Source organism: Salvelinus fontinalis, unplaced genomic scaffold (assembly GCF_029448725.1).
Source record: "Salvelinus fontinalis isolate EN_2023a unplaced genomic scaffold, ASM2944872v1 scaffold_0820, whole genome shotgun sequence".
Classification (NCBI taxonomy): Eukaryota; Metazoa; Chordata; class Actinopteri; order Salmoniformes; family Salmonidae; genus Salvelinus; species Salvelinus fontinalis.
In genome coordinates, this window is record NW_026601029.1 from 40,214 (window position 1) to 56,274 (window position 16,061).

Sequence of the window (16,061 nt, forward strand, 5' to 3'; positions counted from 1 at the left end):
TGATATTTTTTTAGATATATTTTAGTATGACTGTATAATTGAGTATAATTGTGAGAAGCCATGAATAAAAGTCTTCTTAAATTATAAGAATGAACAGACCACATAACCCATTACACCCTTGGTAAATAGTAGCGGAGGGCTGCCCTCAATACCAAACAATACTCTTTTGAAAGTCGCTCAAACTGTTTGTCGTGGTACGCCCAAACATATAAAAGCCCACTTAAATATCAGTTGTAATGAGTGAACCCATTTTCACAGTGAATGATTTCAGATTTATTTGCTTACTTGTTACAATTGTTCAAAATGGCCCGGCCAAACATGAGAATGAAAGGGTACGGTTTTATACATCATAGAGGTACACGTTTATCAACCTATTAGAAATACTGTTTGTTCCTGATCATTATGCCAATGTTGGAATCATAACTTTAAATGACTTATTTGACAAAGGCCAATACAAAGTTAACCTGCACTTGTCCTGTCACTGTGGACATCACATTGAACAGGTGGGGACTAGAAAATGTGCAACAGCCGTCCCTGTTCAAATAGCCCTCCACGTAAGCCTTCTATGGTTGACTAAAGTCATCCGTAATGGATTTGTGTCATCAATCATTACATTGAAGATGAATTGCATTGTTGTGGAGTCACGTACTCCACCCAGTGTTCTATTCATGTCCCTCTTAGGGATAAGGAGTAGCCATGTATGGTATAACCAAAGAAAATACATAGATATAAGTACAACACTGGAAAGCTGGGGGGCATTATCTTATTCATGATTAGAGATAACATAGTCATATTAACAATTTGATGAGGACTTTGGGGGCTCTATAAATGTCAGACAAATTGTGGGGAATCTGTATTTAGCATAGTCTGAATTACAATGGAGATACTGCCATCTACTGGACAATGGAGATAGTGCCATCTACTGGCTCATTAATGTCCCAGCATTTATAACTTTTCAAACGTTAAGTCGATAGGTCCCTATTCTGAAGCAGTGCCCAATCCCACTGCTATCTCGTTCCAAACTAGTTTTCCTGTTGCTGCGTGTTTACCAATCCTATTGGAACTAATTTATTGGGTGCTTTAGACACCTTGTTAGTCTATATTATAAAGATGCATTCAGGGTGGGCAACGTTGTAAAATGTTTGTAGTTGAAGAGAGAGTACACTATGAACTGTTTTAAAAGGTCCAATGCAGCCCTTTTTATCTCCATGTCAAATAATTTCTGGATAACAATGAAGTACCTCACTGTCATTATATTGGACCAGTTTAATTGAAAACAAACAAAAAATACTTCTTAGTAAAGGACAATTTCTCAAGCAAGAATTTAGCTAGGATTGTCTGGGAGTGGTCTGAGTGAGGAGAGGACAACTGAACATGTAGCTATTATTGACAGAAGTTTGGAACTCTCTGTCTTATTGGTCTATTAAAGGGATTCTCCGGTACTCTTGTATACTTTTTAGCCAGTAGTTCTGAAAGTAGTACTCACATGCCAAAAGTGGTGTACTATGTCACATATGTGCAGATATGTGTGTAACGGATGTGAAATGGCTAGCTAGTTAGCGGGTGCGCGCTAGTAGCATTTCAATCAGTTACGTCACTTGCTCTGAGACATTAACTAGGGTTGCCCCTTGCTCTGCAAGGGCCGCGGCCTTTGTGGAGCGATGGGTAACGATGCTTCGTGGGCGACCGTTGTTGATGTGTGCAGAGGTTCCCTGGTTCGCGCCTGTGTCGGGGCGAGGGGACGACGTAAAGTTATACTGTTACATTGATGCTGTTGACCCGGATCACTGGTTGCTGCGGAAAAAGGAGGAGGTTGAAAGGGGGGTGAGTGTAACGGATGTGAAATGGCTAGCTAGTTAGCGGGTGCGCGCTAGTAGCATTTCAATCAGTTACGTCACTTTCTCTGAGACATTAAGTAGGGTTGCCCCTTGCTCTGCAAGGGCCGCGGCTTTTGTGGAGCGATGGGTAACGCTGCTTCGTGGGTGACTGTTGTTGATGTGTGCAGAGGGTCCCTGGTTCGCGCCCGTGTCGGGGCGAGGGGATGAAGTAAAGTTATACTGTTACATGTGCACCAAGTCATTGCTGTCTCTCTCGCTCTGCTGTGGGTGCATCATGTGCCTCTTGCTAGCTTTCATATACACCATATGGCGAGGGGCTGAAGCTCATTGGTTGAAGTCAAAGTGCTAGGTGGCTGGCCCACGTGGTGGAAAATTTAGGGAAAATGGGTCAGTACAGCTTCCAGAAAAATAGTTGCATTATTCAAACTAGGGATTTTGTGGCTAATTAAGGTAAGAAAGTAATTCTACTCATAGATCATGCATGTATGAACTACACAACAGCACTAAACGGGCGCTATCATAATTCTCACAATTTTGCAGCATTATTCCAACCACAGTGTGGAAATACACAACATGACCAAAAGTATTGTCCAACATCTCATTCCAAAATCATGGGCATTAATATTGGAGTTGCTTTATACACAGGGGCGTTGTCATGCTGAAACAGGAAAGGGCCTTCCCCAAACTGTTGCCACAAAGTTGGAAGCACAGAATCGTCTAGAATGTCTTTGTTTGCTGTAGCGTTAAGATTTCCCTTCACTGGAACTACGGGGCCCGAACTATGAAAAACAGCCCCAGACCTTTATTCCTCCTCCACCAAACTTTATGGTTGGCACTATGCATTCGGGCAGGTAGCATCTCCCTGGCATCCACCAAACCCAGATTCAACCTTTTGACTGTCAGATAAAGCGTGATTCATCTCTCCAGAGAACGCATTTCCACTGCTCCAGAGTCCAATGGTGGCGAGCTTTACACCACTCCGGCCGACTCTTGTCATTGTGCATGGTGATCTTAGGCTTTTGTGCGGCTGCTCGGCCATGGAAACCCATTTCATGAAGCTCCCGACGAACAGTTCTTGTGCTGACGTTGCTTCCAGAGGCAGTTTGGAACTCGGTAGTGAGTGCTGCAACCAAGGACAGATGATTTTTTATTTTTACTTGCTTTCTGTGAGCTTGTGTGGCCTACCACTTCACGGCTGAGACGTTAAGGCTCTTAGAAGTTTCCACTTAACAATAACAGCCCTTACAGTTGAACGGGGCAGCTCTAGCAGGGCAGAAATTTGATGAACTGACTTGCTGGAAATGTGACATCCAATGTCAGTGCCACGTTATAAGTCACTATATATATATATATATATATAGAGAGAGAGAGAGAGAGAGAGAGAGAGAGAGAGAGAGAGAGAGAGAGAGAGAGAGACAGAGAGAGAGAGACAGAGAAAGAGACAGAGAGACAGAGACAGAGAGACAGAGAAAGAGAGATCAGGCCAGACCAGACTTAGAGTCACTCTCTTTTTGTGGAGGAAATGATGTACAAAACTTCCATGGAGACAACTCCATTACAAAGAACGAGTTGGTGGTTGGGAGAGAAAAATGTAAACAAGAAACATTGTTAGAATCAATTAAGATAATGGCATTGGTGTCTGTGCTGCACAGGTAGCTAGGTTTTGTTGAATTTTGCATTGATTGAGGACATCAAAAGATGCCTATAGTGTCATGTCAATTAAACGTATCTCTTGAAACGAAATATGTGACGGATTAAATCTACTGCATAACTAACACAGTTTTAGAGCACTCAAACAACGTTTCAGGTATTTTAATTGCACCAACAATGAGCGCACGCACGTAGCGTAGTGGTCGTCTACGTCACATTACGTCATCACGCTTGCACTAGGAATTGCAAGATGGCGGAGAGTGCAGAATTGAAGGTAAAGCGCAGCTTGAAATCATTATAAATGTAAACGGTTAGCAAACGATATAATGCCAACGCAAGTCTTCGCATGTGTAATTTAAACGACAAGGAAATAATTTTACTGTGAATTTATGTATGTTGTTTGTGCAAAAGGATAACTTTAAAGGAATTCACTATAAGGCGAAAGCTGGAACATGTTTTTGTTGATGTTGAGAGAGACCCGCTCGTTCGTTAGCGGTCTCCTGCATATAATATCTTTATTAGCTAGCTAGCGGAATAATTAAAAGTATTTTTCCTTTTCGGTCCATGTCAATTTTGTAGACATTTAGTTAAAAAGTATCTTATGACAATGATGGGTCGTAGTTGACTGTTTGAATGAGGATGCCTTTATCAGCTAATTAGTTGGTCAGCGTTTGGAGGGGACGAGCGGTCTTGACGTTCTGTCAAGCTAGTGAACAGAGGCTCCCGCTAGCGATGGGAGAAGGACTACATCTGGTTCTTGCAAGGTTAGGCGAATATTCAAGCGTTTTTCTTTTGATACATTTCTCAAGACGCATACAATTATGCACTTTTAATGGTGTAACAGTGACAAGATGGTCTAATTTGAAAACGTTTTGTAGCCTGATTAGTTAGGTAACTTTTACACAGCGGTGTGGAGAAAAAGTTCATGGATTTTTATTTACCCAGCGGCCTATCACTGAGTCATAGTGATCGATGTTGTAAAACGTGTAACAATGTTCTTTTGATATGTTGATATCCTTGAAGACGTTTTGACTTTATGCTAATCTTAACACGTTCATCTGCATCAAAATCAAATGTTATTAGTCACATGCGCCGAATACAACAGGTGTAGGTAGAGTCCCTAACTAACAGTGCAGTTTCAATAAATACGGATAAAAGTAACAAGTAATTAAAGAGCAGCAGTAAAATATAAATGAATATATACCGGGGTGCCGGTTCATTCATTATAGTTCAAGTTCTGGTAACTTGTTTTGAGTTAGTTCAGCCCTAATTTACCCTAGCCCAAGATGTCCTCTTTAAGGTCCAATGACCAAATGTTATTTTCACAGGTATACTGTCTCTGACAGCCAAATACTCCATCTAAACGGGAATCAATGATACGATTTTAGAAGCATAAAGTCCTTTACATTCATATCACATCAACAATAATTCTACATATACAAAATCTACACTTACTGCACACTTTTAACCGGCTTCATCACAGTTGCAGCCGACAGTATTTTTCAGTGACAACACGTTTCTTGCGGCCTTCCGTTACACACAAGTATTCGGAGCATGCTAGATAGTTAATTAGCACAGGTCTTCCGTTAATGTGCGCTGTAACTTGGAGATATGACCGTGTGGGAACCCATACCCTATGTGTATCAATTTAACCTTTTTTGAAAATTATTTCTCGCTGATATGAAAGATAAGGTTCGTATGCGTACAAAACCGTACCACAAGCGATGCTTGTTCATGTTCAGGCCGAGCACTGGGGTTCTTAACAAAACTGTACAGAAGATGCCTTCTTCCAATTACTCTTATGCATAATGTAATGGAACTGAGAGTCGTAATGTAATGGAACTGAGAGTCGTAATGTAATGGAACTGAGAGTCGTAATGTAATGGAACTGAGAGTCGTAATGTAATGGAACTGAGAGTCGTAATGTAATGGAACTGAGAGTCGTAATGTAATGGAACTGAGAGTCGTAATGTAATGGAACTGAGAGTCGTAATGTAATGGAACTGAGAGTCGTAATGTAATGGAACTGAGAGTCGTAATGTAATGGAACTGAGAGTCGTAATGTAATGGAACTGAGAGTCGTAATGTAATGGAACTGAGAGTTGTAATGTAATGGAACTGAGAGTCGTAATGGAACTGAGAGTCGTAATGTAATGGAACTGAGAGTCGTAATGGAACTGAGAGTCGTAATGTAATGGAACTGAGAGTCGTAATGTAATGGAACTGAGAGTCGTAATGGAACTGAGAGTCGTAATGGAACTGAGAGTCGTAATGGAACTGAGAGTCGTAATGTAATGGAACTGAGAGTCGTAATGGAACTGAGAGTCGTAATGTAAAGGCGCCGAGAGTCGTAATGTAAAGGCGGCGAGAGTCGTGATGTAAAGGCGCCGAGAGTCGGGATGTAAAGGCGCCGAGAGTCGTAATGTAATGGAACTGAGAGTCGTAATGTAATGGAACTGAGAGTCGTAATGGAACTGAGAGTCGTAATGTAAAGGCGCCGAGAGTCGTAATGTAAAGGCGGCGAGAGTCGTGATGTAAAGGCGCCGAGAGTCGGGATGTAAAGGCGCCGAGAGTCGGGATGTAAAGGCGCCGAGAGTCGGGATGTAAAGGCGCCGAGAGTCGGGATGTAAAGGCGCCGAGAGTCGTGATGTAAAGGCGCCGAGAGTCGTGATGTAAAGGCGCCGAGAGTCGTGATGTAAAGGCGCCGAGAGTCGTGATGTAAAGGCGCCGAGAGTCGTGATGTAAAGGCGCCGAGAGTCGTGATGTAAAGGCGCCGAGAGTCGTGATGTAAAGGCGCCGAGAGTCGTGATGTAAAGGCGCCGAGAGTCTTGATGTAATGGAACTGAGAGTCGTAATGGAACTGAGAGTCGTAATGGAACTGAGAGTCGTAATGGAACTGAGAGTCGTAATGGAACTGAGAGTCGTAATGTAATGGAACTGAGAGTCGTAATGGAACTGAGAGTCGTAATGTAAAGGCGCCGAGAGTCGTAATGTAAAGGCGGCGAGAGTCGTGATGTAAAGGCGCCGAGAGTCGGGATGTAAAGGCGCCGAGAGTCGTAATGTAATGGAACTGAGAGTCGTAATGTAATGGAACTGAGAGTCGTAATGGAACTGAGAGTCGTAATGTAAAGGCGCCGAGAGTCGTAATGTAAAGGCGGCGAGAGTCGTGATGTAAAGGCGCCGAGAGTCGGGATGTAAAGGCGCCGAGAGTCGGGATGTAAAGGCGCCGAGAGTCGGGATGTAAAGGCGCCGAGAGTCGTGATGTAAAGGCGCCGAGAGTCGTGATGTAAAGGCGCCGAGAGTCGTGATGTAAAGGCGCCGAGAGTCGTGATGTAAAGGCGCCGAGAGTCGTGATGTAAAGGCGCCGAGAGTCGTGATGTAAAGGCGCCGAGAGTCGTGATGTAAAGGCGCCGAGAGTCGTGATGTAAAGGCGCCGAGAGTCTTGATGTAATGGAACCGAGAGTCGTAATGTAATGGAACCGAGAGTCATGATCAAAGGCTACATTTATCCCTAAACTAGTTGTCAGAAATGCAAACCTACATAGCAACCTTTTGCCTCAATGATTTCTCTCAGCATTGCTGCATGGTGCCTTCAGAGCAGTAGCCTACTTGCCTTCCTAGAATTATTTCATTTAAAGCTCGTGCGGTTGATAATCTAGTGTACTAGGATCACCAATCAATAGCAATTGATTCAGATGTAAACATACTTCAAAATGACGTTTTTGTGATTCAAAAATAGTGACATCAGTTTTCTCACGTCAACCATTTGATTTGGAACAGTATTTCAGACTGTGTTTTATTATGAGTTGTCTCAGTCTGCACATCTATTGTGAGACATTGCAGCGGACAATATGAGTTAGGCCTAACTGAAGATACCCGATGCTTGACAAGGCACCCTTTGAGCTGCTATTGATCTGAGGGATATTTTTATACTCTACTCCAAAGTGTTGTTCTTGCTGTGTGCTTGGAAACCAAGTCCATATGAATGTCCTCGGGTGTATCTCTTCATCGGCACGGCATTGGGGTTTAAGCCTTTATTCTTCACACACTTTGTCTGCTGTTACTTTCTGTTCCTAAACCATGTCCAGGCTCAAACTCGGAGCAGATTGACTTCCTATGACGTGAGAATGCTTTCTACGAATAGTATTTCACCTCTGATGATTAACGCTTCGTGTTTCTTGCAAATCATTACACTGACATCAGATCATCACTACAGTGGAGGCAGTCAGTACATCAGATCATCACTACGGTGGAGGCAGTCAGTACATCAGATCATCACTACAATGGAGGCAGTCAGTGCATCAGATCATCACTACAGTGGAGGCAGTCAGTACATCAGATCATCACTACAGTGGAGGCAGTCAGTGCATCAGATCATCACTACAGTGGAGGCAGTCAGTACATCAGATCATTACTACAGTGGAGGCAGTCAGTACATCAGATCATCACTACAATGGAGGCAGTCAGTGCATCAGATCATCACTACAGTGGAGGCAGTCAGTACATCAGATCATCACTACAGTGGAGGCAGTCAGTACATCAGATCATCATCACTACAGTGGAGGCAGTCAGTACATCAGATCATCATCACTACAGTGGAGGCAGTCAGTACATCAGATCATCATCACTACAGTGGAGGCAGTCAGTGCATCAGATCAACATCACTACAGTGGAGGCAGTCAGTACATCAGATCATCATCACTACAGTGGAGGCAGTCAGTACATCAGATCAACATCATTACAATGGAGGCAGTCAGTACATCAGATCATCAACACTACAGTGGAGGCAGTCAGTACATCAGATCATCATCACTACAGTGGAGGCAGTCAGTACATCAGATCATCACTACAGTGGAGGCAGTCAGTACATCAGATCATCACTACAGTGGCGGCAGTCAGTACATCAGATCAACATCACTACAGTGGAGGCAGTCAGTACATCAGATCATCATCACTACAGTGGAGGCAGTCAGTACATCAGATCATCAACACTACAGTGGAGGCAGTCAGTACATCAGATCATCAACTCTACAGTGGAGGCAGTCAGTACATCAGATCATCACTACAGTGGAGGCAGTCAGTACATGAGATCATCATCACTACAGTGGAGGCAGTCAGTACATCAGATCATCACTACAGTGGAGGCAGTCAGTACATCAGATCAACACTACAGTGGAGGTAGTCAGTACATCAGATCATCACTACAGTGGAGGCAGTCAGTACATCAGATCATCACTACAGTGGAGGCAGTCAGTACATCAGATCAACACTACAGTGGAGGCAGTCAGTACATCAGATCAACACTACAGTGGAGGCAGTCAGTACATCAGATTAACACTACAGTGGAGGCAGTCAGTACATCAGATCAACATCATTACAATGGAGGCAGTCAGTACATCAGATCAACATCATTACAATGGAGGTAGTCAGTACATCAGATCAACACTACAGTGGAGGCAGTCAGTACATCAGATCAACACTACAGTGGAGGCAGTCAGTACATCAGATCATCACTACAGTGGAGGCAGTCAGTACATCAGATCATTACTACAGTGGAGGCAGTCAGTACATCAGATCATCACTACAATGGAGGCAGTCAGTGCATCAGATCATCACTACAGTGGAGGCAGTCAGTACATCAGATCAACACTACAGTGGAGGCAGTCAGTACATCAGATCATCACTACAATGGAGGCAGTCAGTACATCAGATCATTACTACAGTGGAGGCAGTCAGTACATCAGATCATCACTACAGTGGAGGCAGTCAGTACATCAGATCATCACTACAGTGGAGGCAGTCAGTACATCAGATCATCATCACTACAGTGGAGGCAGTCAGTACATCAGATCATCATCACTACAGTGGAGGCAGTCAGTACATCAGATCATTACTACAGTGGAGGCAGTCAGTACATCAGATCATCACTACAGTGGAGGCAGTCAGTACATCAGATCAACACTACAGTGGAGGCAGTCAGTACATCAGATCAACATCATTACAATGGAGGCAGTCAGTACATCAGATCATCAACACTACAGTGGAGGCAGTCAGTACATCAGATCATCAACACTACAGTGGAGGCAGTCAGTACATCAGATCATCATCACTACAGTGGAGGCAGTCAGTACATCAGATCATCATCACTACAGTGGAGGCAGTCAGTACATCAGATCATCACTACAGTGGAGGCAGTCAGTACATCAGATCATCAACACTACAGTGGAGGCAGTCAGTACATCAGATCATCAACACTACAGTGGAGGCAGTCAGTACATCAGATCATCACTACAGTGGAGGCAGTCAGTACATCAGATCATCAACACTACAGTGGAGGCAGTCAGTACATCAGATCATCAACACTACAGTGGAGGCAGTCAGTACATCAGATCATCACTACAGTGGAGGCAGTCAGTACATCAGATCATCACTACAGTGGAGGCAGTCAGTACATCAGATCATCATCACTACAGTGGAGGCAGTCAGTACATCAGATCATCAACACTACAGTGGAGGCAGTCAGTACATCAGATCATCACTACTACAGTGGAGGCAGTCAGTACATCAGATCATCAACACTACAGTGGAGGCAGTCAGTACATCAGATCATCATCACTACAGTGGAGGCAGTCAGTACATCAGATCATCAACACTACAGTGGAGGCAGTCAGTACATCAGATCATCATCACTACAGTGGAGGCAGTCAGTACATCAGATCATCATCACTACAGTGGAGGCAGTCAGTACATCAGATCATCACTACAGGGGAGGCAGTCAGTACATCAGATCAACACTACAGTGGAGGCAGTCAGTACATCAGATCAACACTACAGTGGAGGCAGTCAGTACATCAGATCATCACTACAGTGGAGGCAGTCAGTACATCAGATCATCACTACAGTGGAGGCAGTCAGTACATCAGATCATCACTACAGTGGAGGCAGTCAGTACATCAGATCAACACTACAGTGGAGGCAGTCAGTGCATCAGATCAACACTACAGTGGAGGCAGTCAGTACATCAGATCATCACTACAGTGGAGGCAGTCAGTACATCAGATCTTCACTACAGTGGAGGCAGTCAGTACATCAGATCAACACTACAGTGGAGGCAGTCAGTACATCAGATCAACACTACAGTGGAGACAGTCAGTACATCAGATCATCACTACAGTGGAGGCAGTCAGTACATCAGATCATCACTACAGTGGAGGCAGTCAGTACATCAGATCATCACTACAGTGGAGGCAGTCAGTACATCAGATCATCACTACAGTGGAGGCAGTCAGTACATCAGATCATCATCACTACAGTGGAGGCAGTCAGTGCCATTCTGCCTCTTTCTCTTATCCTTAGCTCTGCGGTGAATGCTAGATCCACTGACCTGGTGTCTTCCAGGGTTGGGGATTTGAAGAAGTGAGAATACAAGACTCCATGTTTTTAATGCCAGAGGCTATACCCTCCCTCCCTGTGGTAATGTTAGTGAGAAAAAGGCTTTGCAGATTTCGTGATCCACAGCTAGTGGTTGTAGTGCTCACAGAATCAGTCTCTCCTCTGAACTAGCCTCTGTAGAGGTGTGAGGTGGTCCAAAGTTCATCAGTTGCTTGATTGGTAATGTGATCAAATGATTCAGAGCTGTCTTTCTCATCCCTGTTGAGTTGCAATACGGGTCTGATTCTGTAGGTAACACGGGTCTGATTCTGTAGGTAACACGGGTCTGATTCTGTAGGTAACACGGGTCTGTTTCTGTAGGTAACACGGGTCTGTTTCTGTAGGTAACACGGGTCTGATTCTGTAGGTAACACGGGTCTGATTCTGTAGGTAACACGGGTCTGATTCTGTAGGTAACACGGGTCTGTTTCTGTAGGTAACACGGGTCTGTTTCTGTAGGTAACACGGGTCTGTTTCTGTAGGTAACACGGGTCTGTTTCTGTAGGTAACACGGGTCTGATTCTGTAGGTAACACGGGTCTGTTTCTGTAGGTAACACGGGTCTGTTTCTGTAGGTAACACGGGTCTGATTCTGTAGGTAACACGGGTCTGATTCTGTAGGTAACACGGGTCTGTTTCTGTAGGTAACACGGGTCTGTTTCTGTAGGTAACACGGGTCTGATTCTGTAGGTAACACGGGTCTGATTCTGTAGGTAACACGGGTCTGATTCTGTAGGTAACACGGGTCTGATTCTGTAGGTAACACGGGTCTGTTTCTGTAGGTAACACGGGTCTGTTTCTGTAGGTAACACGGGTCTGTTTCTGTAGGTAACACGGGTCTGTTTCTGTAGGTAACACGGGTCTGTTTCTGTAGGTAACACGGGTCTGTTTCTGTAGGTAACAACACGGGTCTGTTTCTGTAGGTAACACGGGTCTGATTCTGTAGGTAACACGGGTCTGATTCTGTAGGTAACACGGGTCTGATTCTGTAGGTAACACGGGTCTGATTCTGTAACTCTGTAGCCAGGATAGTGGGTTCAATTCCTGGTACCACCCATATGTAATGGCATAGAAACCGCTAGAATATTAAATCTACCCCTTAGATTGGAACAGGATGTGACCCGTGCTTCAAGATGCATTGATCCATAACTCAACTTTTAGGCTTCAAATAATCTGAGGTCCCTGAAATCTGTCAGAAATAGGCCAAAAATGGCCTCAAATGTATTGCGTTGATTGTTTTTGGAAGCTATAGACAAGACGCAGACTATATTGTTGCTTAAAAGATTTTAATTGTTTCTATTGTAAATGTCCTTCATCTGCATTAGTCTCATTCTGCAGACAACTGCACCAACGGGCCTGTACAGTAACTCCTCCTGCTCTGGAAGCTTACAGGTGAAGTCTATTTGTAGAGCCTGTGGCTAGGCTAATCTCTAAATGACACGGTTCCTTTCTCTCTCCCGCTCTCTCTCTGTCTCTCTCTCTGTCGCTCTCTCTGTCTCTTTCACTGTCTGTCTCTCTCTCTCTCTCCCTCTGTCTCTCTCTCTCTCTCCCTCTGTCTCTCTCTCTCTCTCCCTCTGTCTCTCTCTCTCTCTCCCTCTGTCTCTCTCTCTCTCTCCCTCTGTCTCTCTCTCTCTCTCCCTCTGTCTCTCTCTCTCTCTCCCTCTGTCTCTCTCTCTCTCTCCCTCTGTCTCTCTCTCTCCCTCCCTCTGTCTCTCTCTCTCCCTCTGTCTCTCTCTCTCTCTCCCTCTGTCTCTCTCTCTCTCTCTCCCTCTGTCTCTCTCTCTCTCAACACCAGGCTACCTCTCATAGGTAGGATCAGTGCTATTCAGAAGAGACGTGTGCTCAGTAATCACCAAAGTGGTTGATGACTGTTTTCTTCTTGTGTGTGTGTGTGAGAGATGACAGCGGTTGTGTGGTGTGATGTTACTGCTTTGAACTCCTAGCCTACTACTTCTCAAACTGTTCCATTGCATCATGACTAACTAGTAACTGAGAGGCTATGTTATTGGACTGGACTGTTTGTGACAATCCGATTCCTCACAGGTGGATTTCATTAATGGGGGACTGAGGCATATTTCCCAGTCTTGGAGCTGACTAAGAGAAACGTACTGTATTGACACAGCATGACTTCTCCTTAAGAACAGACACAGACATTTAGTTGAAGTTAAATAGATGAGTGGCTTAGATCATCAATGGCATCGTCCAGCCAGACTGCTCATAGAGGAGCGATGGTGGAGGTAAAACAGCAGAAACACATTTGGTTTTACTGAGGTCACTCTTCCCTTTTATTGGTCACAATACCTTTATTGTTCAATGCACAGTGTGGTGTTGAGACAGATTGTGAAATTTCATTATAGCCTTCGGGTACCAAAAGTATAATTTACAATTTCTGCCCAAAATAGCCTGCCTCTGCTCGCTACCAGCCGAGGTGATTTTGAAGCCCTGTGTTGCCGTGGAAACATATAACGGGTGTTATGGGCTGGCTGGACATGTAATGGAAGCAGGTTTGAAAATCATTTGCATTGAAGCTTCTTTGGGTAGCAAGTTTGGATATCCAGGTTTTCAGACCAGGTTTACGGCTGACGTCAGATCAGTTGAAAAGGTCTGTCTGATCAAAGCCTAGGCTATAACAGTGGTGGTTATACTGTTCCTCTTGTTGTAAAACAGTGGTGGTTGTACTGTTCCTCTTGTTGTATAACAGTGGTGGCTGTACTGTTCCTCTTGTTGTATAACAGTGGTGGTTGTACTGTTCCTCTTGTTGTATAACAGTGGTGGTTGTACTGTTCCTCTTGTTGTATAACAGTGGTGGTTGTACTGTTCCTCTTGTTGTATAACAGTGGTGGTTGTACTGTTCCTCTTGTTGTATAACAGTGGTGGTTGTACTGTTCCTCTTGTTGTATAACAGTGGTGGTTGTACTGTTCCTCTTGTTGTATAACAGTGGTGGTTGTACTGTTCCTCTTGTTGTATAACAGTGGTGGCTGTACTGTTCCTCTTGTTGTATAACAGTGGTGGTTGTACTGTTCCTCTTGTTGTATAACAGTGGTGGTTGTACTGTTCCTCTTGTTGTATAACAGTGGTGGCTGTACTGTTCCTCTTGTTGTATAACAGTGGTGGTTGTACTGTTCCTCTTGTTGTATAACAGTGGTGGTTGTACTGTTCCTCTTGTTGTATAACAGTGGTGGCTGTACTGTTCCTCTTGTTGTATAACAGTGGTGGTTGTACTGTTCCTCTTGTTGTATAACAGTGGTGGTTGTACTGTTCCTCTTGTTGTATAACAGTGGTGGTTGTACTGTTCCTCTTGTTGTATAACAGTGGGGGTTGTACTGTTCCTTTTGTTGTATAACAGTGGTGGTTGTACTGTTCCTCTTGTTGAGGAAAGGTGGGAATATGTTCTTAAATCTGCAGAGAGAAAGGTGGGAATATGTTCTTAAATCTGCAGAGAGAAAGGTGGGAATATGTTCTTATATCTGCAGAGAGAAAGGTGGGAATATGTTCTTAAATCTGCAGAGAGAAAGGTGGGAATATGTTGTTATATCTGCAGAGAGAAAGGTGGGAATATGTTGTTATATCTGCAGAGAGAAAGGTGGGAATATGTTCTTATATCTGCAGAGAGAAAGGTGGGAATATGTTCTTATATCTGCAGAGAGAAAGGTGGGAATATGTTCTTAAATCTGCAGAGAGAAAGGTGGGAATATGTTGTTATATCTGCAGAGAGAAAGGTGGGAATATGTTGTTATATCTGCAGAGAGAAAGGTGGGAATATGTTCTTATATCTGCAGAGAGAAAGGTGGGAATATGTTCTTATATCTGCAGAGAGAAAGGTGGGAATATGTTCTTAAATCTGCAGAGAGAAAGGTGGGAATATGTTCTTATATCTGCAGAGAGAAAGGTGGGAATATGTTCTTATATCTGCAGAGAGAAAGGTGGGAATATGTTGTTATATCTGCAGAGAGAAAGGTGGGAATATGTTCTTATATCTGTAGAGAGAAAGGTGGGAATATGTTGTTATATCTGCAGAGAGAAAGGTGGGAATATGTTCTTATATCTGCAGAGAGAAAGGTGGGAATATGTTGTTAAATCTGCAGAGAGAAAGGTGGGAATATGTTGTTATATCTGCAGAGAGAAAGGTGGGAATATGTTCTTATATCTGCAGAGAGAAAGGTGGGAATATGTTCTTATATCTGTAGAGAGAAAGGTGGGAATATGTTCTTATATCTGCAGAGAGAAAGGTGGGAATATGTTGTTATATCTGCAGAGAGAAAGGTGGGAATATGTTGTTAAGGCTGCAGAGAGAAAGGTGGGAATATGTTGTTAAGGCTGCAGAGAGAAAGGTGGGAATATGTTGTTAAGGCTGCAGAGAGAAAGGTGGGAATATGTTCTTATATCTGCAGAGAGAAAGGTGGGAATATGTTCTTATATCTGCAGAGAGAAAGGTGGGAATATGTTGTTAAGGCTGCAGAGAGAAAGCAGCAGAAGGATTGGGAGGAGAAATATATCACCTCTCTCAACAGATGATTTCCTCCTACCTGGGAGCAGCTCCAGTACCTATTTACAGGTTTTACAGTTTCTCCTCACAGTTAGCCCTCTGCACACCTTCCCACAGCCTTTAGTTACACTACTGCAGTACAGAGACACTGTCTAAGGATGAACCTAAAATAAAAACTAAATGCTTTAAATGGCCAGTTTCTTATTGTTTTTTAATTATGCTCCTAGAAAAAGTGAAACTTAATTTTCTGATACCATGTTACTATCGTAGACAATTAAAACAACCATTACCCCAAATATTGCATAGATTTTAATGGACATGACAGCAGGTTGTGACCAGGCCTCACCCTCACTTAATAATGACTAAACGTAGAACCGGGCACGTCCACCGGCCTCTCCCCTGTCCTCTCCCCCGGCCTCTCCCCCGGCCTCTCCCCCGGCCTCTCCCCCGGCCTCTCCCCCGGCCTCTCCACCGGCCTCTCCACCGGCCTCTCCACCGGCCTCTCCACCGGCCTCTTCCCCGGCCTCTCCCAATCCCCTCTGAGCTGAACATGTCTCAATAAGAAATCGAGTGGGCCGAAGACTAGATGTATTTCTAGTGGAAGTGGATGCTCTAACCATTTGGATTTCATTTCAGTTGGCATGTTAGGCCACAAC